At 42.4% G+C, this 27,375-nt stretch overlaps 1 protein-coding gene across 2 annotated transcripts in view; it reads right to left on the bottom strand.

Moving 5' to 3' along the window:
• Positions 1-26,932, bottom strand: part of Rasgef1c (RasGEF domain family member 1C) — an 83,756-nt gene extending 56,824 nt beyond the window's left edge. For both annotated transcript variants that reach the window (XM_027953350.2, XM_027953349.2), the window contains exon 1: positions 26,786-26,932. The gene's annotated coding sequence lies outside the window, so the exon portion shown is untranslated. The remainder of the gene's footprint in view (positions 1-26,785) is intronic.
• Between the last annotated feature and the right edge of the window lie 443 nt (positions 26,933-27,375).

The following is a 27,375-nucleotide window of genomic DNA, read 5'->3' as shown; positions in this document are numbered from 1 at the left end:
TCATACAAAATAGTTGTACCTATTTAGGGGTGTGGTGTAATGTTTTGATACATGAGTATATTGTATAATGATCAAATGAAGGTAGTTGGCATATCCATCACCTTAAACATTTACATTTCTTTTTTTGGGGGGGTTGGGGGTACTGGGAATTGAACTCAGGGGCACTTGACCATTGAGCCATATTCCTAGTCCTGTTTTGTATTGTGTTTAGAGACAGGTTCTCATTGAGTTGCTTAGTGCCTCACTTGTGCTGAGGCTGGCTTTGAACTCATGATCTTCCTGTCTCAGTCTCCGGAGCTGCTAGGATTACAGGGGTGTGCCCCTGTGCTTGGCCATTATAATTTCTTGATGATGAGAATATTCAAAATCTCTTGCAAGTAGCTTTGTTTTTATGTGTGTTTGACGTAAGGGGAAACTTAAGCTTGGGTAGAGAGACTGACCTGTACTCCATCATCCATCTGGAACATGGGTTGATGAGACTGCTCACCCCTTCCTGTGGACTTAAACTGACATTGGGCATTAATTATTGTTTGAAGATAGGCTTGAGGATACCTGGAGACAGGTCTCTTTTTCTGCCTTGGGGGTTCTCCAAAGAGAGACTTCAGACAGGGAGAGGTCCAGAGTGAGAGCAAGATACTCATACCACAGGCCTGAGAAGCCAGCCCCTGCTGTATGGGACTCGACCCTGGGGACTCAGCAAAGTGGCATCTCCCATACAACCCCTGAAAGATGTCCAAGAGCAATCGGATTAGGAGCAGACGGCCTGAAACATGTTCTCTCTAAAAGGCTGCTTGGCTATGGCCAAGCCAAGGAGGACTTGCCTGAGTCTGGAGCCTTCCACCTTTGGGGGAAGGCCCTTCCTGATCAGATGCAGGCACTGTACACCTGTCTTCACTCTCAGCAGTCTGGCCAGATGCTGAAGTAGCTCCCAGAAAATGCAGGTGCCTGGGCCTCACCCCAGTTCCGTGCAGCCCTGATGGTTCTGAGGCTCGACCTGGACAGATCCTTTAACTAGAAAGTGTCTTAAGTTTGGGACCCCAGCACATCAACCCTGTGGAGTGCCCTTGGGTACACCTGGAAAAGTACAGGCCCCCTGAGTCTTGCCAAGAGCTTGGCCTTTGTCTTAGGTCCTCCAGGCCACGAACCCCTCATGTCAGGGCTTATTGAAAGAATCATTGCAAACACCCCACAGAGACTATTTCCCAGGCCTGAGCACTTATCTGCCTCGTGTCAATTCACATATTAAAATTAGCATCTATCCTTTCCATGATATCTGTGAGCTCATGGGTTTAATGTGCCAACTATAGGCTTTAAAAAAAAGCATTAAAATAAACTCACAATAATGACTAAAGATTGTGACAAATGTTGTACAACATTTGTTATAATGTTGTATAACAGCCCAACCCAAGAGGCAGCGTTGCTGGCCTAGAAGGGGTGGAAAAACACATGGTTGTTGGGTGGGGTAGATTTTAGGACTTCCCTGGGCCTCGGAGGCCACCCCCTCCCAGGCAGCAGGCAGGTTCTGGAGACAGAGGCCAAGGCTGAGGGGGCAGCCACCTTCCTCCTCCCTGCAGGCTTCTAGCAGACAGAGTGGCCCCAGGAGGGCACTTGATCTATCCACGCTAAGTGCCCACTTTAATCTTGCAAAGACTCTGCCTCACCCAGGCCCATCAATCCTGTCATCAGAATAATGACTTCCGGCCACTCTGGGCTCGGCAAGGGCCTCCAGGCAGCTCAGGCACCATCTATCACAACCCCATGTCCCTGCTAGCACAGGAAGGCGGGGAGGACATGCTTCTGGTGCTGCCCGTCAGCTGTGCTGCACAGGTGACAGAGGGCCCTGGCTTTCTGAGGGTAACATTCTGGCATGGTGGAGAATACAGTCACATCAGTGCTCTGGTGATGCCAGCTGCTGGTGCTGAACGGGTGCCAGTGCTATCTGTGTTCCCTTCTGGCTTTTGTGTGGTCCAAAGCTTGGCCTCTGACTCCTGCCCCACCTTGATTAACCTGGTCTCCCGGAGGAGGAGGCTGCAGGGAAGAGGGCTTCCGAGAGATGACAACTTTGCCAGTATGTGAGGGGACCAGGGTGGGAAGTGAGATCCTCTGAGGGAGAGGGAGGGGCTCCCTGACTGGCAGTGAGGGGCTGACTGGCAGTGAGGGGCAGACTGGCTGGAGCTATTTCTAGAAACCTCCTTCCCAGAATAGGAAGCATGCAGAGCCATCTGCACACCAGACCCTGGGCCCAGGAGCCCTGCCTGATCCTTCCTCCTTCCTCCTTCTGGCCTTAGTCACTTATTATTCAAGCTGAATTCACTGAGTGCTTATGTTTTGCTCTTCTAGCAGCTTCCCCAAGGAAAAAGACTGTTAATTGGCTCCACTTTTAACTTCCTCTAAGCTGCAGCAGTCCCAGCAGAGGTTTTCAAAGGAGTGTGTCTGCGAGATCCCTCTGGCCAGGCTGCAGCAGGACACAGGCAGAGTGGGCCTGGGGTGAGGCAGGTTCCGTCCTGTCAGAGGGAGACCCAGGTTTACCTCTGGTCCCATGCCAAGGCTTGCCCCTATCACAGCGGCCCAAGGTCACAGCCTCTGTGGCTTCTGTCTGCCCCACATCTGTTTTTCTTTCTGACAACAGAACCAACTTGTCCTTCCTCTTTTGCCTGTGGTAGGAGGACACACAGCCCCAGTGCCACTCATTTCTTGGTCAGGATGGTTGCGATGGGAACATGATCCAGGCCCAGCTACTCAGAGCCTTCCATCCTCCCAGCCTCTGGGACAGATTCATGGGCAGGTATGTCATCTGCGTGGGCCACCAGACTCAGTTCTTGGGGTGTTTATTTTGAATTATTGGAGCAGAGTGTCTTTTTCTGCTCAGGTCAAATGAAGGATAGGCAGTAAGAATGAAGCTGCTTGGGGACCTCTTCTGAAAGAAGCCCACATAGAGAGAGCAGAGTCAAGAGTTAGAGAGACTGAGACCATGTCCTAGATCTAGTCATGCCCAAAGTCCACCCTTACGCTTTTTATTTGCAGAAGTAAGTAGATTTTTCCCTTTGTTCTGAGGTGTGTTTTGAGTTGGGTCTCTGCACTTGCAATGAACAGAATCCTAACAGTCCAGGCTTCAGAAAATGACATGTTTCTGGAAAGTACCATTACCAGCCATCAGGGTTGTACTGAATCAGCTGTAGACTGCGGGAAGTTATCTTGATCTGTTTTCTGTTACTATAACAGAATCCCCTAGATTAGATAGTGTATAAAGAAAAAGGTTATTTTGGCTAATGGGTTTAAAGTCTGGGAAGTCAGAGAGCATGGTGCCACCATCTGGCAAGAGCCTGGTTCTGCTTCATCTTGTGATGGAAAAGCAGAAGGGCAAGCAGGCCCATGTAAAGAGAGAAAACACGAGGACCTTTATAATAACACCTGCTCCTGTGCTAACTGATTCAGTCCTGAGAGAGTTCACTCAGTCCCATTAGAGCATCATTAATCCTCCCATGGGAGTGGAGCCCTCACAACCCAGACACCCTTCAAGGTCCTACCATCCTGTGACACCATGACACTGGGAATCAAATTTCAACATAAATTTTGGAGGGCCATATTTAAACCATAGCAGAACCACACTGTCTTCAGACAGGCTGATGAGAGAGCAGATGTGAGCTCAGTCCTTGTTGGCTCTGAGATCCTAGAGAGGTCACTTTCCTTACATTCTCGTCTGTCAAATGGGCCTAATGACCTACCTCACAGAATGACGTATGGAGATGCTATCTGGTCTGAAATTCAGGAGCAGGAAGGACCAGCCATGGGAAGAACATCCCAGGAGCAAGGCAGGGTGTGTGTGTGTGTGTGTGTGTGTGTGTGTGTGTGTGTACAGGAGTATGTGTATGTGGGGGAGTGTGTATATGTGTGTGTAGGAGTGTGTGTGTGTATAAGTGTGTGTGTGTGTGTGTCTGTAGGAGTGTATGTGTGTGCGAGTATGTATGTGTGTGTGTACAAGTGTGTGTGTGTGTGTGTGTGTGTGTGTGTGTGTATGTGGTGGGGGTCAGAGGTGCCAAGGCCCAGAAGAGAGAGTAAGCTGAGAAGAGCAAGGTCAGCATGGCTGGAGCAAGGCAAGGGACAGGCTGTGGGGCACAGATGGGGACACGGTGGGTTTGGTCAAGGCTGTACAATTGCTCTGGAGTGAAGAATAGGCTGAACAGAGGGAGAGTTGTGGGTAGGGAATAAACTGGAATTAAGGGGGTGGGAGAAGGGGCTGCATTCTGGACACATTGGGAAGGGGACACTCACAGGCCATGTGTGGATGGAGGTGGGGATCCCTGATGACAAGGGCGTACTGGGCTCTTCGGGTCTGTGCTTGACCCACCAAGACGACTGACATAAGGAGACTATAGGGAGAAGAGGTTCAAGGGGTGAGTTCTGGGGAGGGGGTGGCTTTCAGAAGCATGGAGAAAAGGCTGAAGGGTTCACAATGGACGGGCTGGTCAGTGGGTTGAGAGTACAGAGGAGGGCACAAGGGTGAGCCCAGGTGTGGCTTTGGGGACCCTCTGCAGAGCAACTCTGGAGGATGGCCTGAAGCAGAAGCCAGACTGAGCCAACACCTGTGAGCAGCAATTAACCCTGCGGACCTAATCCAGGAAGGACACGAAGATGAATACAACACCTGGCAAGGGGGTGTCACTGCTGCTGAGTAGCCCAGAGTGAGACGTATACAGCAACAAGACACAGGAAGCAAGCTGGTCCTTCTAGTCAAGGAACATCAAGCAGCTCTTGAAGGAATCAAGAGATTTGGGGGAAGAATGTCCATGAATTGTTCAGTGAGAAAAGCCAAACAATAAAAGCTATGCTCAGTGGGAAGAGATCTTTGCAAAAGAAAAATTTACATGTCACACACCCAGAGAAAAGGTCCAGGTACACTACATGACAAGAGGAGTTGTCATCCGGAAGAGGGGAAGCGAAGGGGTTTAGTTTTCTCCTTTATCCCTTTCTGTATTTCTGACTCTCCGCCTCCCTGCAATGAGCTTCTATCACTTTTATAAACAGAAAAGCAGAAAGGGTTTTTCAGATTGGTAAAAAAAAAAGAAAAAAAGAAAAGAAAAAGAAAAAAAGAAAGAAGGGAAAGGAAAGAAAGAAGATGGAGGTGGAACAACTATGCCCCTGGTGAGGCCAGGTTCCCCTGGCTGCCACCAGAAGGAGGCAGCCTGCTTCTTCTGTGACTGGTCTGCAGCTCTGGGAAAAGCCAGCCAGCAATTACACTAAAAGGCAGCAGACAGACTCCTCTCCCTCCAGCCACTTTTTAGTCTGCGGAGGTAATAACACATCAAAGCATTTAGGGCACATTTGAGTTTGACAGAGAGTAGAGGTGATTGATTGCAAGTCATTTGTCAAAGCAGGGGTTGGCATAAAGAATGGCTTGACTGCTGCTGCAGATACATGAGAGTCACAAGGCTACCTCTTTTCTAAAGCCAGCACCCCACCACAGCTGCTTTTTGATATGTACTCCAAGACCCAAAAAGTAATCAGAAGACAAACAGACAGGTGCATTGCACTGTACAGTTTGCAGAGTCGGACTGGCATGTGCACCAAGCTATAGTGTGCAGAGTTCATTCACCAGTCCCAGGTCCCTGCCTCCAAATTCAGGGAGCTAAGCCCCTGCCCAGATTGGCCACTGGGCAATATGACCACTTGGGCTCCTGCCCAAGGGACAGCAAAACCCATGTCCCTGGTGCCCTTAGCTCCCCTTTTAGCCTTTGTTGTTGTTTTGTACTTAACTTCTTATTGAAGTATAACCTACATCCTGAAAAGACATATGGTTGAAGGATGCAGCAAAGTGAGTTCTTCCAAAGGAAACACACTCAGGCCACCAGCACCCAGACTGAGAAACAGAACACTTCCAGCTGCCCAGAAATCACCTGGTTTCCTTTTCCACTCACTAACCCCTTAATTTCAATCACCAGAAAACACCTCAAACTATTATTGTTCAGACAAAATTTCAAGTTTCAACATGTTGTGCCCAGGTGGGCGAGTGCACTCGAGTGCATGAGAGAGCAGAGGAAAGCAAGTCCTGCCAGCCGGGCCTGGCATGCCCCTGGGGGTTGGACACTGAGCTGGGGTGCCTGCTCTGTTCTTCTGCTCTGATGTGACCAGCCTGCTAGGCTGCATCCACCCCTGGTCTGCACAAAGGAATCAAGAACACTGAAAATGGGGAAATATAAAGACTATCAAAATACAGATTGAGCATTCTTAATCCAAAAATCTGTAATATTCTAAAATCTGAAACTTTTTGAGCATCAACAGGAAGCCACAAAAGGAAAATGCTACTCCATAAAACTTTGTTTCATACACAAAATTATTTAAAATATAAAATTATCTTCAGGCTATGTGTATAAGTTTTATATGAAACAGTGAATTTCATGTTTGGGTCCCATCCCCAAGATGTCTCATTACAGAAATGCAAACATTCCAACATCCCCCCCCAAAAAAAAAATCTGAAATAGTTCTTTGTCCTAGCAAAGGTTGGTAAGGGATACTCAACCTGTATCTTTAAAATACAATTGACTATTTTAAGCAAAAATAATAATGTAGCGTGGGGGGGCTTATAGATATGTGGAATAAAATATATGACAATAATAGCATTGTTACTAGTTGGCTTATGCCCCTTCCAAAAAAGATATGCTAAAGTCCTGACCCCAAGTACCGCAAAACATGATCTTATTTGGAAATAAAGTAATCGCAGATACAATTTATTAAGATGAGGCCATGTTGGAGGAGAGCAGCATGGACCCTAGTCCAACATAACTGGCGCCTTATGAGAAAAGGTCCCTTTTAAGATACAAGCCCACTAGGAGAACACTATATGACATTCGGAGGCAGAGACTGAAGTTGTGCAGCTTCAAGTCAACAAAAGCAAAGGATTTCTGGCAACCACTGGAAGCTAGGAAGAGGCAGGGATAGCTTCCTCTGTTGATTTCAGAATATGTGAATATGATTAACATAATATGATTAGGTTCTCTGGCAAAAATGAAAGGATTTTGAAAACTTAATTAATACTCTTAATTACTTGACTTGAGTTAATCCAGAAGGAGATTGTCCTAGATGAGCCTGATCTTAACAGGTAAGCTCTTTAAAAGAAGATCTAGAGCCCAAGGACTCACATCTTGAGGAAAGAAGCCACTATGATTTCTATAGCTGCAAGGAAATGAAATTTGCTACCAGTCATGAGCTTGGATGGAGACCCTAGCCTCAGATGAGACTCCAGACCTCGATTTGTGAGACCTCGAGGGGAGAATCCAGATAAGCTGTTCAGGACACTTGAAAAGTTTTAAATAATAAATATGCCTTTTATTTTGCCAAGACTGTATTAATGTTCTAGGTAGAAACAAAAAGTGTAAAACAACATAGCAAAAAGCATATAGCTAACAAGTCAACAAAGGAGATAAAATAGAATCATTAAAATACCTAATTAATCCAAAAGAAATAAAAAATAAGATAAAAGAATAAAATAACGTGGAATAAATAAAATATAAATATTAAGATTCTTGATTTAAATTCAACAATATCAATAATCTCATTAAATATAAACAGTCTAAACAACTCAACTAAGAGGCAGAGATATTTGGATTGGCTACAAAAGCAAGAACCATAGAACCCTGGTTTAAATTTAAAATGAATGAGAATAGAAAAGAAAGTTTAATTTCTCTTTATTGAGAGAAATTAAATACCCAAACAAATATCTGTTCATGGATCAGAAATTCAGTATTATTAAGATGTCAAATCTCCCAAACTGATCTGTATATACTATTAACTGAAAAACTGATTGTAAATTGTATTTCAGAATACAAAGGAAATGGAATAGCCAAGCCCACATTTAATACAGAACAAAGTTGGAGCATTTGTAAAGCACCACCTAACTTCAAGACTTGTTTTAAACCTATAGTCATCAAAAGAGTAGAGTGTTAGCATATCAAGATATATAAAGAGATGAATTGAATAGAGAGTCTAGAAATAGAGCCACAAATATATAGTCAGTAGACATTTTAAGAAGATACAAATGTAATTTGGTGTAGAAAGATGGACATTTCAACAAATGATGTTGGAACAATTCATTGGGAAAAAAATTGCAAAAAAAAATTGATACTGATCCACTTTTCTTACCCAAAACAAAAATTAACTAGAAATGTATCATAGGCATAACAGCAAAACTGAAAGCAATAAAGTTTCCAGAGAAAAAATACAGGATATAATCTTTGTAACACAGGTGAGGTAAAAAAAAATTGATAAAGTAGACTTTATCAAAATTAAGGTCAATGCTTTTGGCAAGGAGTAAGGGTACTAGGACTGAACCCAGGGTCTTGCTCATGGACTAGGCAAGTGCTCTATCACTAGGCTATATTCCCAGTCTTTTTATTTTACTTTGAGACAGGGTCTGGTTAAATTGCCTAGCCTCATCTTGAATTTATGACTCTCTTGCCTTAGTTTCCAGAGTACAGCTATTATCACAGGCATGGGTCACTATGCCCAACTTCATCAAAATTAAGAACTTGTGCTCTTCAAAAGACACTATGAAGCTGGGCGTGTTGGTGCACACTTGTGATCCCAGCAGCTCAGGAGGCTGAGGCAGGAGGATTGTGAATTCAAAGCCAGCCTCAGCAACTTAGCGAGGCCCTAAGCAACTCAGTGAGATCCTGTCTCTTAATAAAAAAACTAAAAAAAAAAAGTACTTGGGATGTGGCTCAGTGGTTAAGTGCCCCTGGGTTCAATCCCTAGTACACACACACACACACACACACACACACACACATCCTATGAAGAGAATAAAATGATAGCCACATAGTGGGGCAGAAGGACTTATAAATCATTATGTGACAAAACTTTTACCCAGACTATGTAAAGAACTCTCAAAACAACAACAACAACAATAATAATAATAATAATAATAATAATAATAATAATAAAAAGTATGCAAAGCATTTGAACTGGCAGTTATCAAAGAAGATTTACATGTGGTAGCAAAAGAAAAGATTCTTAATATTATTAGCCATTAGGGAAATGAGAATTGAAGCCACTATGTACCTAATAGAATGGCTAAAATATAAAAGACTGACAATATCAAATGTCTCAAGGACGTAGAGCAATTGAAATTTTCACAGGCTGTTAGAGGGAATGTATAATGATCAACCACTGTGGAAAATAATTTGGCAGTTTTTTGAAAAGTTAAACATGGATTTACCATATTACCTAGCCATTTCACTTATAGGTATTTATCCAAGAAAAATAAAATCATATATCCACTAGCATATACATTTCGATAGCAACTTTATTTATAATAGTTACAAAGCATAAACGATCCAAATGTTCATCAACAGATGCAATGGATACAAACCCTCATTTCTTATCACTGTGTAACAAATTACCACACACTTCGTGATTTAAAAAATAAAAATTTATTATTTCTCTCTTCCTTTGGGCCAGGATTCTGGAACATTCTAGTTGAATTCTTTGCTCAGGCATTCAAAAACTGATAATGATGCTATGATAATGATGCTATGGTTTTTTGTTTTTTTTTTTAGGTGTAGTTTGTTCCCTCCAAAGTGCATGTTGAAACTTGGTTCCCAGCCTAAAGCACTGAGAGATGGTGGGGTCTTTGAGAAATTATTAGATCATTAAGTAGACTAATGCCTTTCTTCAGGGAGTGAGTTCCACCTTTTATGGAACTGGGTTAGTTACCACAACAGCGGGTTCTTATAAAGTAAGTTCCTGCCCTAGATTTTGTCTTCTACATTGACCCTTCCACTATCTTCCTTGAGTTGATGTAGCATACAGCCCTACCGCAAGCTGAATAGATGATGGAGTCCCATCCTGAATTTCCCAGCTTCTAGAACTCTGAATCCAAATAAACCTCCGCTATTTATAAATTGCTCAGTCTTAGTTATTCTGTTGTAGCAACAGAAAATGGACAAAGACACATGGTATCAGTAGGAGTTTCTGTCTTGTCTGAGCTCTGGGGTCCCCTCTAAGCTCACTGGTTGACAGAATTTATTTCCTTATGGTTGTAAGTCCAAGGCCCTCAGTTCTGAGGTCACTAGCCTTCTCCACACATGGCAGTTTGCTTCTTTAAGACCAAGAAGAGAATTTCTCTGAGGCCTAAGTATGTCTTACTTTAGGAATGACGCTGTTCTTATTTAATGGTTTGCCTGATTTAGTCAAGACCATGTGAAATAATCATCCTTCTTGTTAACTCAAAATCAACTGCCTTGTGACCTTAACTACATTTGTAAAAATCCCTTCTGCTATGTAACATACCTGACACTCAAATATCTCATCACATTCAGAGGTACCTGAAACACTTACAGGAATAATATGTGAGACATGAGGCAGGAATCTTGGGGCCATCTTAAATAATGCTTGTCACTATAAACAAACTGTGGTATATCCATACAATGGAAATACTGCTCAGCAAGGAAAAGGAAGAAACTCTTGATACATATAGCAACATGGACATAGTAGTCTCTCCTTATGTGTAATTTTGTTTTTTCCTATTTAGTTACCCATAGGCAATATGGTATGAAAATATGAACTAGAAAATTCCAGAAATAAGTAATTCATAAACTTTACTTTGTAGGCCATTCTGAGTAGCTTGATGAAATCTTGTGCTGTCCCACTCTGTCTTGCCAAGGACATGAATTATCCTTTTGTCTAGTATATTCACACTGTCGATATTGCCCTCAGTTTCAGGCATCCACTGCAGGTCTTGGAACATATTCTCTGTGGATAATGGGGGATGACTGTATATTCTAAAATAATTGTGCTGAGTGAAAGCAACTGGATGGAGTATGTGCATTATTTTGATTATAGTGATGTTTTATAAGAGTTTACATATATCTATATGTTTTGAGTGTTTATTATATGTTGACTACATAACTTAAAAAAAGAGGTTTATAAAACCCAATGTCTGCTACAGTTATTGAAAAAGTTTTAAGTGCATTTTTTTGAATTGCAATTTCCATGAAATCTAAATTCAGATCAATCATTTCTGATGAAAACAACACTGGAACTTAGATGTGCTGTAAACACAAAAAACACATCTGGTTTTGAAGAATGTAGCATAAATCCTCAGTAACTTTTGTATTGGTTACACTACATTGGAATGATAATATTTTGGATATAGTCAGTTAAATAAAATGCTAATTTTTACCTTTTGTAATTGTTAATTTTACCTTTTGTCAGTGTTACTATAGATCTAACTACTACTTTGGAGAAGAGTAAGAGATAGACAAACAAGTTAAATGACATCCTAAGGATATAAAAAGCAAAATTCAGAACACAGGGATACTCTGCAGGACAAATGTCCCCACTTATCTAGCAAATTAATGGAATGAAGACCAAATGGAAGAAAATTTTAAAAAGGAGAGATGAAGGACTATTACAGAATAAAAGAAGTTCAAGAGGTATAAAAAATAAATACAAAGGTTGGGGTTATGGCTCAGTGTAGAGTGTTTGCCTAGCATGTGTGAGGCACTGGGTTTGATTCTCAGTACTGCATATTAAATAAATAAAAATAAAGGTCTATTGACAACTAAAAAATAAAAGTAAATGCAACATGTAGAATTTGGATCTTTCCTGATTTGTAGAAAACAACTGCAAAAAGATAGATTTTAAGTAATGAGGGCATATGATTATGGACTGAATATTATTTGATGATGGCTATGGTTTGAATGTGTTTGTCAGAAGTTCATGTGTTGGAAACTTAATTCTCAAATTCATATGTTAGTGATATTTGTAAATGGGGCTTTTGCGGAGATAATTAAGATTAGATGAGATCATGAGGGTGGGGTTCTCGTGATGGCATTTGTGGAAGAAGAGGAAAAGAGACCCAAGCTAGCATGCTTGCTCTGTCTCATCATGTGATTCCCTCCACCATGTTATAATGTAGCAAGTAGGCCCTCACCAGATGCTGGGCAGAGGCCAGTGCCATGCTCTTGGATTCCCAGTCTCTAGAAGTGTGAGTTAAATAAACTTCTATTCTTTATAAATTACATGGTCTTAGATATTTTGTTACAGAAACAGAAAACAGACTAAGGCAACAATATTAAGAATTATTATTAATTTAATGAGGTGTGTCAATGGCATGATGGTTATGCAAATAAAATCCCTGTCAGATCCAAGACGCAAATCAAAGTCATGAGAGAAACTGATTTCATGTCTTAGATTTGCTTTAAGAACTTAACAGGGTGGGAGTATAGATCATGGAAGATGAACTGAGAATTAACAGCCATGGGAGCTGGAAGATGAGTATTGGATGGTTCATGTTCATTACATTCTTCGTGTTTTTGAAAATTTCTATAAGAAAATTTTTGTTGGGAAAAAAAAGAGAAAGGCTTGTAACTTTCTCCCTGAAAGTTCTACTGGCCTGCTGGTGACCTTGGGCTTTGGGTAGGCAGTCCCGCTGGGCCCTCCTCCCTGTCTGAGCTGGGGATGAAGACAGCAGCAGGAAGGGATGCTGGGCTCTGCGTGTCTCTCTCTCTCTCTCTCCTCATTAAGGTAAGTGGCAGCATCACTGATCACGTTTATTATATGAAATGTGCATCTGTCAACGACTCCACTCACGAAATTGGTTACGGCACCATAACCTAATTTGTTCCTCCTTCTTATACTCGCTGTTTGCAAAATAGAAGTACATTTTCCCCAGCAAACATTTCAGAACTGCAACACGCAGGCACTTAAAGCCCTTTTCATCATCCAAAGTGCTAATACAATTTGGCTGCGTTCATGCAGAAACATCTGTTTTCAAACCGCAGGCCACTGGGGGCCTGCAATTCACATCCCAGGAGCAGCTGTCACATGCTCTGTCATCTTAGCCTCTTTAAGCCTTTTCCACAATCTGCCTTGCACACGTTCACAAAAAAACACTGAATGTGCAATTTTTTATTCTTAAGGGGCTTGTCAAAACAGCCTCTTTGTCAGAAGTTCTAAGCTGGGGGAAAGCCCTGGTGGGGATATGGCCACTTCCCAGGTGACGAATGGGTGCTACGTATGGTCAAACATTAAAGTACTGGGAAGTTAAACCATTTTGGTGGAAATTTGTCATAAGTAGATTGCAACTGCCTACAGGGGCCCTGGCATGTGATTAATTTCTGGGGATTCAGTCAACCCACTGTCCCCAATCCACACACTAACTGTTCAGGGTCCAGTAGCTGAGTGTGCAGGGTGACCCGCCCCTCCGAAGGATGCCCCCAGCCTGTTCCTGTTTTGTTCTGGCCTCATCTCTTCGCTCCTCTACCTTTCTTTCTGGTGCATGAGGTTTGCTGTAGATTGACAGGAAAACCAGGAAGTTGCTGGTTAAAAGAGAGGGTGGACATCGGGTGCCGAAATACAGCAAGGTGATAAGGAAGTAGTTCTATGACACTGTAGTAACTATAGTCTACAACAATTACTTACACTTTTCAAATAACTAAAGTTTGATGGCTCCCAACATATCAGAAATGATAATATTTGAGGAGATGGAAATGCAAATTACCCTGATTTGATCATTACACATTATATACAAGTATGAAATTATAACACCATTCCCTATAAATAAGTACTTTTTTGCGTGTGGGGGGGTACTGGGGATTGAACCAGGGTTGCTTAAGCATGGAGCCACATCCCCAGCTCATTATATATATATATACACACACACACACATACATATATACATATACATATATATATATATATATATATATTTTTTTTTTTTTTTCTTTCTTAGAGACAGGGTCTCACTGAGTTGTTTAGGGCCTCGCTAAGTTGTTGAGGCTGGCTTTGAACTTGCAGTCCTCTTGCCTTAGCCTCTTGTATGTCAATTAAAAATAAAACTTTTAAATGAAAAGGAAAAGAAAGAAGGTCCAGATCCCTCCTGCAAACCTGGTGCCGTCTTCCTTCCCTGTGCAGTAAGGTGACAATGGAGTAGTCCATGACTGGCTTCAGTCCATGACTGAGCCACCAGAGTCTCTCATGCTGGGGGCCTTGACACTTGCTCATCCCTCCTCTCCTTCTCCAGCCACATACATTTTGCCTGACTCCTGTTTGACCTTCAAGAACAGTTGGGCAACCCATCATTCTGAAAGCTCCCTTTGAGTTGACCTCAACTGCAGCCCTCACACACATGAACTCAGGGTCACTGTGCGCCCTGATAACTATGTGGCTTGATTAATTAGTGGTCTCCTAAGGGAAAACAGACCAACAAGAGGAGGATAGAGAGATGATGGTGGTGAGGGGAATGTCCTCTCAGTCTTTTATTACAGATTGAGAACCTGTATTCTGAAATCCCCAAATCCCTATGTGTGTAAATTGTATATAAAACGTAAGTGAATTTCATGTTTAGACTTGGGTGCCATGCCCAAGATATTTTATTATGTACGATGTGCAAATATTCCAAAATCTGAAGAAATCAGAAATCAGAAACACTTCCTGCCTCAAGCATTTTGGACAAAGGCTGTACTTGTTGAAAAGGATTGTTATGCAATATTCGCTACATAAAAAGACCGGCAGCATATATGTCATGAAGCATGATAACAAATTAGATACCTGGAGCCCGTACAGCCAATTAAGCACTAGAATACCATTAATTATCTGTATCCTCCTCCTCCCTCCTCCCCCCTCCCTCAGCCCAATCCACATTGTCTGGAATCAATTTAAAATTTATTTTTAATAAATTAAAAGGTATAATTATATACCTTTTATATAATAGTGACCAATAAAAAGTGTATATATTCATGGTGAGTAACAAGACGTTTCAATAGAGGTATATATTGTGAAATGGCTAAATCAAACTAATCAAAATATTCATCATTTCACATACTTAATCATTGTTTTGTGGAACTTTAAAAACACTCATTTGCAAAACATTTTTATTTCAGAAATAGGTATCCCTAAACAACATGTTATATAGCTTGCTTGTTTTTATGTTTTATGAAAATGACATCATCCTGTGTACATTTTTCTTTTACTTTCATGATGTCCCTGAGATTCTGTGGTGTGATGGTCCATGATGTGAGTGTGTCACATTTCCTTTTCCATTTTCCTCCAATGGAATTTAGGTTGGTTCCAGTTTCTCCTACCAAGAGCAGAGTCCCAGAGCTCATGTACATAAAATTCTCTTAGGAACACCCCAGGGTGGAACTACTCTTTTATTTTTAAAAAATTTTAATTGATTTTTTTAAAAAATAAATGACAGCAGAATGTATTACAATTCTTATTACACATATACGGCACAATTTTTCATAATCCCTGGTTGTATATAAAGTATGATAACACCAATTTGTGTCTTCATACATGTACTTTAGATAATGATGTCCATCACATTCCACCATCATTGCTAACCCCTGCGCCCTCCCTTTCCCTCCCTCCCCTCTGCCCTATCTAGAGTTTGTCTATTCCTCCCATGCTCCCCCTCCGTACCCCACTATGAGTCAGCCTCCTTATATCAGAGAAAACATTCGGCATTTGTTTTTTTGTGATTGGCTAACTTCACTTAGCATTATCTTCTCCAATGCCATCCATTTACCTGCAAATGCCATGATTTTATTCTCTGTTTTTGCTGAATAAAATTCCATTGTGATATATGCCACTTTTTTAATCCATTCATCTACTGAAAGGCATCTAGGTTGGTTCCACAGTTTAGCTATTGTGAATTATGGCTGTGTCCCTGTAGTATGCTGTTTTTAAGACCTTTGAGTATAGACCAAGAAGAGGGATAGCTGGGTCAAATAGTAGTTCCATTCCCAGTTTTCCAAGGAATCTCCATACTGCTTTCTACTTCAACAAATGGTGCTGGGGAAACTGGAAATCCATATGCAACAAAATGAAATTAAACCCCTATCTCTTACCATGCACAAAACTCAACTCCAAGTGGATCAAAGACCTAGGAATTAAACTAGAGACTCTGTGTCTAATAGAAGAAAAAGTAGGCCCTAATCTCCATCATGTGGATTAGGCCCCAACTTCCTTAGTAAGACTCCTATAGCACAAGAATTAAAACCAAGAATCAATAAATGGGATGGATTCAAACTAAAAAGTTTCTTCTCCGCAAAAGAAACAATCTGTGAGGTGAATTGAGAGCCCAAATCTTGGGAGCAAATCTTTACCCCTCACACATCAGATAGAGCACTAATCTCTAAGGTATATAAAGAACTCAAAAAGCTAAGCACCGAAAAAACAAATAACCCAATCAATAAATGGGCCAAGGACCTGAACAGACACTTCTCAGAAGGGGATATACAATCAGTCAACAAATATATGAAAAAATGTTCATCATCTCTAGCAAATAGAGAAATGCAAATCAAAACTACTCTAAGATTTCATCTCACTCCAGTCAGAATGGCAGCTATTATGAAGACAAACAACAAAAACTGTTGGCGAGGATGCGGGGGAAAAGGTACACTCATATATTGCTGATGGGGAGCTGCTCTTTTACAGGATATGTGGCAAGTATTGACTTTACTAGATAATTCTAAAAGTGGTTTTGCAAACTGGTTGTACTATTTCATACTCCCACATAAAGATGACAAGGGTTTCTATCTCACATCTTCTCTCATGTTTGTTATTGCCAGACATATTAATTTCTACTAACTGAATGAGTGTTCCCTGGTATTTCTTCCTGGAATATTTGATAGAATCTACTGGAGAAGCCTCTCAGACATGAGACTTTCTGTCTGTGAAAGTTTTGTAATTATAAATTCTATTTATTTAATGGAAATAGTATTGTTCGGGTTTTCTATTTTTTCTTATATTAATTTGGTAAGTTGTATCTTTCAAAGTATTTGTTCATTTTATCTAAAGTATCAAATGTATTGGGACTTGAAAAAAATCCCTTACTCTCCTTTTCATGTGTGTGGAATGTGCAATGTTGTCTCCTTTTTCATTCGTGAAATTGGTCACTTGTGTTTCTTGCTCTCTCTCTTTGTATTAGTCAGTCTTGCAACAGTTCATCAACACTATTCACCTTTTCCAAAGGGGTTTTCCTCTATTGTTTGTTCTCTGTTTTGTTTATGTCCAGTCTCAGGAGATAATGTTCATAAAGAACTTGGCCCACCCTGCTTGGTAGATAAGTAATAATATTATGTATTACAAAGCAACATTTAACCACAAGTATTTCTGAGTAACATCAGGATGATGAGACCCAAACAGTTTGAGGCTTTCCAAGATCCAACATCAACCCCCAAAGTAGAACCAGGTGTGTAGTCCCAAGGCTGAGGCAGGTGAGGCTCTTCTCAAACCTTCACTGGCAAGGCAGATCCCTCTCACTGGTGGAGTCCCTGTGGCCAGCCCTATATCCAATGTCCTGCTAACTCTCTTTGGTCCTTTCTAAGGTATTTTGTCACAGTGCCAGAGAGGTGGCTAACGACAAATAAACCAAGTAAATATTTACTCAGCAGGGGCATTATTTTACTAATTCCAAGAAGATGCACTACTTCTTGGCCTTTAGCATATCATTGTATGGAAAGCAGGAATTTGCCAGTTAGAATGGTCCTTGGTGCAGGATGCAAAGGCCTTTATCTGGTAATACTAGAGCCTGTGTTAACTTTATTCAAAAATAGTGAAACTGAGCACTCCCTACCCCGTACTCATGGGTCTCTCACAGATAAGTTGACAGGGCTCTTCCTGGCCAAGTTATGGGCTCAGTAGTTTGGGGCATCCTTGGCAGCTGAGTATTGGCTACTAATGCCCTAAGGAAACCATGGAAGTCAATAGGACACTAGTATCTTTTTGCAGAACACGAAAGGGCTTCCTTCTGGAGGCTCTGGCCCCAGGGAACTCTTCTGGGCCGAGGAATGTCGGGTCCCTAGGTTATCATATCTGAAAGTGAGGGACACATGTTGGCTTCCCCAAGAAGAGAAGGAAATGAATGCACAGTGGATACCTGTTCTGTTCCAACCCTTGGCATTATTAGCCCCATTAGTGTCTTGGGAGTATAAGACTCAGCAGTGAGGAGGTGGTGTGTGCTAGTCCGTCCTTATGGCTATCACAAAATACTTGGACAGGATAATTTATATATAATAGAAGTTTATTTCCCATAGTTCTGGAGCCAGGAGGTCTAAGATCAAGATCAGCAGATTTGATGTCTGGTGAGGCCTCACCGTCTGTTCCATAGATGGTGTATTGTTGCTGCTTCCTCACAGGGAAGAAGGTGCAAACAACTCCTTGTACCTCTTTTATAAAGTCACTAACCTTATTCACGAGGGTTCTAATCTCATGAATTAATCATTTCCTAAAGGCTCTACCTCTTAATGCCATCATCTTGGTGATTGAGCTTCAGCTGTGAATTTGGGGGTACACATTCTGATCAGAGCAGTGACTTGGGTGCTTTCTACCACATTTAATTGCTTGTGGAATCCTTTAGGGTGACTTGCATGTTATGAACACGGCAGGTACCTTTGCTGAAAGGGAAACCCAGTGAGGCAGAGCTGGACCCACAGGGGCAGGTCCATAGGTGGGGGAATAGGAGGCAGTCACCTGGGAGGATGCAGTGATAAGGAAGAGGACTGGGAAGGACACCACCAAAGTTGTGGGAAGGGAAACTGAGGCAGAATCCCAAGGTATCACAGAACATTCTTGTACAGCCTTTGGCCCAAGGCCCTCCCCAGTGGCTACTCAGGCAAAGGTATAACACTTCTCCTCTCCTTACCCACTTTCCACACTTGCTGATAGATATCACAAACCCCAGAGGGACACAAGCTAGGAGAAGGCACTGGTATCACACTCTGTAATCACACTCTGTAATTTTAAACAAGTATCACATTTGGTAATCTTAAAATGAGTTTGACCTGAAACAACTTTTATTGTTTTTCATAGAGTCTAACAGATCCAGATCATGTGAGAAAATTGATACAGAGCTTTCGAAACAGCTCATCAGGAAAGATGGGGAAAAAATGGAGGGATTACTGCAGATTAAAAGAATTTAAAAGATATGACACACCAACACAATGTTTGACCACTGATTAGATTCTTCATTTTAAAAATAAGGCCCAAAAGGACATTCAGGGGCAACTGAAAAAAGCTGAATATGAACTGTATAGGAGGAAAAAAATTGTAATTAATGTTTAATTTCTTGAGTATGATATCTGGGTTATTTTAATATGTTGCTGATGCTATGATCCCTGCAACTTACTTTTTTATGGTTTACCAAAATATGAGCAGTAAGATATTGAAAATGTTCCAATTGCAAAAAAAACTGATGAATTTTGACAGAGTACACAGTACTTTATGAAGCTTTTGCAAGTAATAAGGTTAGTGACATTTCCAATTCCCCAGGGTAATAGCAGCCACCTAAGTCTAAATCTCTTCATGATAAAAGCCAATACAGATCGACCAAGAGATCTGTAATGTAACCACCCATACCCTCAACCCCTGCATGAAGAGGAGACAGGACATTTCACGCTTCCAACTGGTGTGAGTGAGGCAAGAAAACTCCAACCTTCAGAACTGGCTCTAGAGACCACACTGGTATTGGAGGAGGGAGTAGGCGCCATGTTGAAAACAGGAGAGGAGAGCTGGGTTCAAGAGCTAAGATGAAATGTCCCCTGAAGAAAGTCCTACATGGGGAAATATAGAGAACGAGCAAAGACCAGTGGTTCAGAGCACTTAGGAAATCAAAAGGGACAGAAAGTATATTTAGCCTGAGGTGGCTGTCTTGGCACAGGGGACAGGCCTGTGGCTTAGAAGCAGAGTCTTTGGAGGCTTAGCAGTAAATTCACAGAAGATACAAGCAGAAATTTGAGGAAGCAAAAGTGACTTGTAAACTCAGAGGCATGGAATGGCTCCCACCTCCCAAAAGACTCCAAGTAAAGACCTCACCGAATCAAGAGGGAAGTCTCAAACTAGGAGGCCTAGTTTGGTCCCCAAATCCCCAACTCCTGCCTTCAGTCATCTGTTCAAGAATGATGTTTCTAAGTTAACAGACAATGACAGACAATATCCATACAAAGCCAACATAATCCCCAAAACCAATTTACAAAGGGAAAAATGTAACCCTAAACTCTGACTTGAATTGCCTTGTGCTACAGACTGAATGTTTGTGTTCCCTAAAATTCATATGTGGATACCTGTTGAGAGCCACAGCCGAAGGGGCCCCAGCAAACTTCCAGCTGCCAGCTGATGATTGGCTCACAGCGGCCCCAGCAACATCTAGCTGATTGGCTCCTCTGCGGTGATGCTCATTGGGCTGTTTCCCTGCCCTTTCAGACCACGGAGCTGCTCATTGGGGGACTTTTTTGGCTCCGCCCATGTGACCCAGCCAATCGGCCTCAAGAGTAGGAGGATTGTGGGAGGTGGGGAGAAGCTTGGGTGGGAGAGAGAGGCTTGTGGAAAGCCAGTGGTGGCAGTTGAGGCTCTGAGGGTTTTTCCTGAGAGGCTGTTTTGTTTGACGTGTGTGGTTCTAAAAATAAAGTTAGTTTCTTTTGACAAGTGGCTCCTGATTGTGCCCAGCCAGACTGCGGCAGATACCTAATGGCCAATGTGATAATCTTTGGAGATGAGGCCTTTGAGAGGTGATTAGGTCTAAGAGGAAAGCCCTCACTAATGAAATTCATACCTTTATTTTAAAAAAGACCCCAGAGATCTCTTCCCTCATGGGAAGTGGCAGTAAGAATGTGATCTATCAACCAAAAAGTGGGCCCTTACTGGATGGCTAATATTCTGGTGCCTTGATATTGTACACCCCAGTCTCCAGAACTGTGAGAAAAACATTTGTCATTTTAAAACACCACCTAGATATTATGGTATTTTGTTATGGTAACCTGAATAAGGCACTCCAAGAAAACAATCATACATATATACATATGGAAACTCCCAAATTATAAACTCATAACCTCAATAAAAATGGACAAAAAATAGGTAAACATGAAATTAGAGTTGTCTGGACTGGGCAAAGAAAATAAGGAAAAGTCAGAATCAGCCAGAAATTAACACTAAATTAGAAAATCTCTTAAGGAGAATAGATTTGACTAAGAATTTAATAATGGTCATTAAGGAAATGAATGAAATCAGCCATAAAACAAATAAACAATATAGTGAAGAGACTCACAGAAGAAAGTGTTAGACAATGGAATATTACTTGGCATTAGAAGAGAATAAAATTATGGCACTTGCAGGTAAATGGATGGAGTTGGAGAATATTGTGCTAAGGGAAGTAAGCCAATCCCCAAAAACCAAAGGCTGAATGTTCTCTCAATAAGTGGATGCTGATCCATAATGGAGGGGAGATGGGGGCAGGAAAGATGGTGGAATGAGAAGGACATTGTTACCCTAGGTACTTGTATGACTGCACATATGGTGAGACTCTACATCGTGTACAACTACAGAAATGAAAAGTTGTGCTGCAATTGTGTACAATATATCAAAATGCATTCTGCTGTTATATATACCTAATTAGAATAAATAAATAATTTTTTTTTAAAAGAGAAGAAAGTGTTAGATACAGAAGTGGGGGGCCGTGTGGGGAAAGATCTAAAATACATATTATTGGAACCTCTGAAAAAGAAAAACAAAATAATATGGCATAAGTAACATTTAAAACTATGATCCAAGAAAACTTTATGGAAATAAAAGAAGCTTTGAATCTGCATATTCTCCCAAGTACCTGAGAAAATCCATCTTCAATGAGATCAATTTTAAAGACACTGCCTAATGGAAAAATTAGACTTTGAGAGTCAAGGAAAACAGAGAAACAATAACAACAACAATAAAGTCCTTTGGAAATCCAGAAAAATGATCAAGTCAATTGCAAAGGAAAGAAAAGTGTGCTTATAACATACTTCTTGACAACAATGTGTAGGTCATACAACCCATAGCAAGATCTTAACAAATTTAAGGAAAGAAAGTGTGAGCCAAGGAAGGATTTTATAACCAGCTAATCTATCCTTAAAATATTAAGGGTAGAGGAAGAAAGGAATCAAGAAATATTATACTCATAAGCTCTTAAGGAACCTTTCAAGTGCTAAACTTTGTCAAGCCAAGGAATGACTGGAGAAATTTTAACAAAAATAAGTATTAGCAATCAGAATCCAACCCTCTAGTGGTGGACGGTCTCATCAGCACCCACCTATGATGCCTGACTTTTGCTATTCATACTGTGGAGTATGGGTGGAATCTTTGACTTTTCTCCAACCAATGGAATATGGCAAAGGTGATGGGATAGCATGATTATGTGATATTGTTATTTTATGATAAGTTATGTTTTGTTGTGTTATATTGTGACTGATTTGCTAATACATTTGCTCTAGAGTTTCTCTTTGCTGGTTGAATGAAGTAAGCAGCCACACTGGGGAAGCCCACCTGGCAAGGAACTGGAGGTGGTCCCTAGGAACTCCTCCAAAAGTTGAAAGTGACATCCAGCCAACCACCAGCAAAAATTTAAGCTCTCAGTCCTACACCCTCAAAGAACTAAATGCTGCCAACAAAAACAGTGAATAGAAAAGCAAATTCTTCCCTGGTTGGTGGGAACTTAGTCTTGACTAACACCAGCAGAAACCCTGCCGAGCCATGTGTAGACTCCCGAGCCATAGAAAGTGTGAGATAATAAACTTGTGCTGCTTCAAGCCACTGAGTTGATGATAACCTGTTCTGTAGCAACTGATAACTAATATAATCATACTGAAACAGAATAAATCATGCTCAAGTGGGTTTGGCTTCCAGAATGCAAGAATAGCTTAGTATTTTTACTATATTTTTCTTATTGTTTTCCTCACTTTAGTCCCAGACCTGATACAAGGAAATCCACTAATATTATTCACTATGTTAATAGCACTAAGGAGAGATGACATTATCATTTCTATATACGGCTTCCACAAATATTAAATATTTCCACTAAAATGGGAATCAATGGATACTCTGTGATATGGCTTGAATGTGTCCCCCAAAGTCATGTATTGGAAACTTCATCCCCAATGTGACAGTGTTGAGGTACGGCCTAACAATAGATTAATGTCATTATTGTGGCCCTGGGTTAGTTGTATCTTGAGAGTGGGTTGTTATTAAAGGATATGACCCTTGATCTTGGACTTCACCATCTCTAGAAGCATAAGCCAAATAAACTATTGTTTATAAATTATTAAGACTTTAGTATTCTCTTAAAGGAGCAGAAAATGGACTAAGACACTCCCTTAATTTTAACTATCCATCCCTCCCTCTATCCATTTCTTCCCATTCTATAGTCATCATCTTTCTAAATGGGGAAAGTGCCAGTGGCCTTTTTCACTAAGGCCAAGAACAAGGTCCATTCAATTTCTAACATTGATTGAAAATATTGGCCAATCTAATTAGATAAAATAAAGCAATGAATGTATGAAAAGCAGTAAAGAAAAGCTATTTGAATTTGCAGGTGACAGAATACCTGAACTATCTAAGAATCAATGATAAAATTAGCAACAAGTAAATTTAGTAAAGTGGGAAGACATAAAATTACACATATAGAAACAATATCCAGTTAGAAGACATAGCTTAAGAAACAGTTACAACAAACAAGACAAAATACTCATGAGTAAACTTAACAAGGAATGTGAAAGACCTATGAGAGGAAAGTAGCCTTGAACACGTATAAAGACATTTTCCTGTTTCTGGATGAGGTGACATAACCTCATGAAGATGTTCCTTTTCCTGAAACATAAACTTAATGTGATTCCTTGCAAATACTAGCTACACAGTGGAACAGGTAGGAAATTCTTGAAATAATAAACAAATGTAAGAAACCAGCCCAATCAGGTATCAAAATACAACCAGACTATTGCAATAGTCTTGAATAAAGCCTTTCTTGTCTTTAAATACACACGTGTTTTGGAGTGCACCCATGCACACACACGTGTACACACACACACACACACACTGTAATGCTTTCATCAGCACACAAATAAACACACCTGTGAAACAGACTAGAAACACGCCCAGTGCTTTTGGATGTTTAGCATGTGATAAAGGTACATTTTTAATCACTAGAGAGAAGATGTATTTTTTAATAAATGGGAGTTGGAATAGAGGGACAGACATTTGGAAAAAGTTTAGATTAGGTCTGTACATTAAATGAAACATCAAACAAGTATTAGAAGACATGAATGAATTTCTTTAAGTTGAACTGGGAAATGTTTTTCCAACTCTGATTCAAAATCTGGATCTAATAAATGGAAAGTGTGATTAAATCAACTGCGCTTCATCCCCACTGGGCATAGGGAGATCGGAGGGTGGTAGTGATGCACCCTGGTGAATGCAGGGAGTGGGGCAGTGCTTGAACTCATGCTGCAGGTCCTTCCCGGACCCAGGCCTCCTTGTTGCTGTGGCCCAAGAGGGTGGATGGCACATCTCAGAGCCTATTGGATCCTCCTCACAAGTATCTATCTATCTCTGATCATAGGGCCCAGTCCCATCTCTGCCAGGTTGACTCCAGTAGGCTCCTCCCTCTCCTGCCTCCTGGAGACCTCTCCACAGCCATTAGGAACACCCTTTCAATAATCAACCTCCAAACCTTCTGAGGTCTGCCCACTGCACCTAGATGAAAATCCAAACTCCACCAGCTCCTCTCACTGGCTTTGTTTGGTTCAGCTCCTGCTGTCCACCACCTGTACTTGCCTCAGGGACCTTGAATCTGCTGTTCCCTTAGACTTTTTCCATGAGATCCATCCTTTCATTCACAGCATGGTCAGAAGTCACCGCTCAGGGACATCTTCCCTGAACAGGCTAAGTAGCTGCCCCCATTTGCCTCATTTTTTTGTTTTTCTTCCTAGCACTTATTCTCTGACATTGACCTCGAATTTCCCTTTTATTTTTTTTTTTCTTTTGGTTCTGGGAATTGAACCTAAGGGCTATCTACCACTGAGCTACATCCCCAGCAACTTTTAGAAATTTGTTCTTTTTAGGTATACTTGACAGTAATTACGTTTTGACATATTATACATACATGGAGTATAACTTAATCTAATTAGGATCCGATTCTTGCGGTGGTACATGGTGTGGAGTTACACTGGTCATGTATTCATATATGAACATAGGAATTCATTCTGTCTTTCCCATTCCTATCCCCACTCCCTACCCTTCATTCCCCTTTGTTTAATCCAAAGAGCTTTCATTCTTCCATTGTGTGTTAGTATCCACCTATCTGAGAGAACATTCAGCCTTTGGTTTTGGGGAGATTAGCTTATTTCATTTAGCATGATAGTCTCCAGTTCCATCCATGTATCAGCAAATGCCATAATTTCATTCTTCTTTATGGCTGAGTAATATTCCATTATATATATTATATATAAAATATATTATATATATATATATATATATATATATATATATATATATATATATATATATATATATATATATATAACATTTTCTTTATCCATTCATCTGTTGAAGGACACCTAGGTTGGTTGCATAGCTTAGCTATTGTGAATAGAGCTGCTATAAACATTGATGTGGCTGTATCACTGTAGTATGTTCCCAACCCTTTGTATTGTTTGAGACAGGGTCTCGCTAAATTGTGGAGGCTGACCTTTAACTTGCAATCCTGCCATCTGAGCTTCCCAAGTAGCAGGGATTACAGGTATGTACTATCACACCTGGTGGGATTCTCCTTTGATAACTGTAATTGGATGGCCTCCTCCCTCCTACACCAGCTGGAGAGAGCACTTACTGGGGCAGAAAGTAGGCATCACACAGTAGGTGCTCAATGAATACTCTAGGCACAGGTCGGTAGGCACAGTGGCCAAAATGTATAGGTTGGACCCTCACCTTTGCCACTTCATGGCCCTGAGACTGAACAAATCTTGTCAACTCTCTAAGCCTCAGTATGTCAGCTATAAAATGGAAATACAGCATCTATCTGACAGGTAGACCTTTCCAAGAACCCTCTCTGTCTCTCAGCAGAACACCTGCCTCATAGTCCCAGGAAGCAGTAGGTAGGAGCTGGTGGGGAGCCTCACCGCCTCCGCCCCAGGTTGGTCTTTTCCATGCTGAGCATGAAGCCCTTCTTATCCCAATCTAAACAGAAGACACGAAGTGGTCACTTGATCGTGCACGCTCTCACAGCGAGGGGGGCACACCCAGAGCCCCCAAGCAGCTCCCACCGTCCTGCAGGCCCTTTGATGGTAGTTACTGATACATTTTTCCAATCCGATTCCAGCTTCTGTGACAACACCCTCTTCCTCCAAGGATCAGGCCCCTTTCCCTTCTTCACAAGCACCCTACAAGTAAGCTGTGCCGCCCCATTTCATAGGTGGGGAAACTGAGGTCCAGTGTGGGGTGAAGACTGGCTTTTCCTGCCACCCGAGTGGCTGAAGGAAGCTCGTTCTTCACGCAGAGTGGAGCGGCGGGGGACTCACGGCAGAAACCGGTCTCTCTCAACGGGCTAGGGGGTGTGCCCTTCGCTGGTCCCCTCCGCTGTTCCTCCTTGTATCTCCAGTCCCAGCGACCCAGCCCCTGCTGACCCCGCCACGCGCACTCCTGCCCCTCCGGGCACACACCCACGCAGCTCGCAGCCCCCTCCACGGTCCACCCCTCGCCGCGCGGGCCTTACACTCCAGCGCGCCGCGGTTCCGGGCCCCGCCAGCCCGCCGGCCACGCGCACTGTCACCCGTGCGCGCACCTGTGCCCTGGGTCAGACCAGAGCGTCCCCGCCAGCTGCTTGGATGCCAGCCATCCACGCCCAGATCGCCGCCCCTCCCCTAAGCATCCCGACCTCTCCCGCACCCCGCGCCCCACCGCCGCTTGCAGCCCCTCCCATGCGCCCGCGAACCTCGCGCCCTTGTCCGCAGCACCAGGTGTCCCGCCTGGCCGCGCCACCACTCACCGGCTCCCGGCACGCCTGAAGCCCGGGCCCGGCCCACGGGCAGCGCCCGCCGCGCCCGCTGAGAGCCGCGGCGCCGCAGACCCGGGGCGCTGCCCGTTGCCCGCAGCCCGTTCAGATCCCGGTGCAGCCCGCCCGTGCGCCTGGCGGTCTGCCCCGAAGGAGCGCTGCTCGGCGCCCCCTCGCGGCCACAAGGGGGAGCGCCGAGCGGGAGGGGCGCGGGGTGGAGCCCTGGGAGTCCCCGCAGAGCTACTGTATTCCCGCTGCCTTGCAAGCGGCCTCGTGGGTACCCTAGGTGGCTCTGTCCACCAGGCCTCTCCTCTGCTCCCGGGTCTCAGGGTCAAGGCCAGACGTCCAATCCTGCTTTCAGGACCCTCCGCTGCGGCTCGTTTCCCACCCCTGTTGCCAGGTCACACAAGTCAGAACTGCCCTGATGAGCGTTGTTCCTGGAGGACTCAGCGCTTGAACTCCCTTCCCCACCGCCTCCTCTTCACTGGGCCAACAGCTCGCGTTCTGAAACCCAGTTCACCCTTTTTCTTCAAGACTGTCCACTCTTCTGGGCTTTCCTTCTCTGATGACCATCGAACTGGGTT

Source organism: Marmota flaviventris, chromosome 5, assembly GCF_047511675.1.
Source record: "Marmota flaviventris isolate mMarFla1 chromosome 5, mMarFla1.hap1, whole genome shotgun sequence".
Classification (NCBI taxonomy): domain Eukaryota; kingdom Metazoa; phylum Chordata; class Mammalia; order Rodentia; family Sciuridae; genus Marmota; species Marmota flaviventris.
The sequence above is the reverse complement of the archived record's forward strand: the minus strand, read 5'-3'. Positions and strand labels throughout refer to the sequence as shown.